The sequence below is a fragment of the Neomonachus schauinslandi genome, chromosome X, assembly GCF_002201575.2.
Source record: "Neomonachus schauinslandi chromosome X, ASM220157v2, whole genome shotgun sequence".
Classification (NCBI taxonomy): Eukaryota; Metazoa; Chordata; class Mammalia; order Carnivora; family Phocidae; genus Neomonachus; species Neomonachus schauinslandi.
The window spans coordinates 8578301-8579650 of NC_058419.1; positions in this window are offsets into that span (position 1 = coordinate 8578301).

Below are 1350 nucleotides of genomic sequence, written 5' to 3' on the forward strand. Positions count from 1 at the left end.
GCAAGATCTCATTCCTTTCCCCTAAACTCTTAACAATTTGTTATTTAGCTAGTGAGTCCACAGAAACAGCATATTGGAGGCAGGCTGGACAGTACACGAGTCAGGCATACTGACAGCAAAAGTGACAGTTGACATTCTGGGCTTAAGGGAGGAAGCAAAAACACTACATTCTTATAGTCCATGACAGTATCTCATGTTCACAATGATGACCTTCTAAAAATAGAGTAGAACATATTTTTAAAAAAACCCTTTAAGAAAGATTTTCATTAAAATGGTTAAAGTAACATGACAGTGGAAAAGATTATTGGAAAACATGTAGCCAAGTTGTTTTCAACTGCTCTTTTTACAGAGGTGCCTGGGAGGCCACTGACTACAGCTTCAGCTTCCATATAAAGTTTCCTTTGACAAAAGAGTTCCATATATGTGTATATACATACAATGTAGGTATGCCTATATGTCATATATATCATGTATATATGCCACATATCTATCTACTGTCTGTCTACCTACCTATCTACCCATCCGTCCATCCATCCATTCATCCATACATACATCCCTCCCTCCCTCCATCCATCTCAATACTGATGTGGTTCAGTCACTTTTTGTTGCCCCAAAGCCTTCCCCCCCACCCCCCCTTTTCCCTGGGACAACTAGACAGGACGATTAGACTAGTTCTTGGGATCTCTAGGCTGGGCACATGACTCAAGATGGACCAAGGAGATCCCCTATACTAGGAATTTAAATTCTGTACAGAAAGAAACAGAGACTGAAAGTGGTTGGAAGCAGTACCCTGGAGAGGGAGTTCATGAGTTCCTTTTGCACTAATCTCCAGGACTGCTCGGGTTCTCATCCTTCCTGAGGTTTGATTATCTAGCTCTTCCTTTAATTTGGTGAATTATCTCAGTATTTTTTCAATAAATCACCATTGCTTAAGTTAGATTTGGTTTCTTTTGTTTGCAGCAAAGCTGCTTAAATGATAGCCTCAGGGGGTGAAAGTGATTTGCTCAAAGTCACACAATGAATGATAAAAGCTTGACAAGGTCACAGTCTCCTGATCACCAATCTGGTCTCTAGATGCATACCACCCCACCTTGCTTCCAAGGTGGAACTCCCCATTCCATAATGATTCTGAATGAATGAGGCATCACTGTATCAGGCCAACACAGTTTAAATAAAGCAAGGACTTTTCAACCCCTGAGCATAAAACATACCAATGTAATGTAAGTATGTTCTTTGCATAGTACTTTCTCCTCCAGACTTGCTTGAAGATCAAAATGTCCAGAAAAAGAAAAGATTGCTCTCCATGTTTTGGCACACTAAACCTGACAGTATCTTCCTACACAAGGAAGT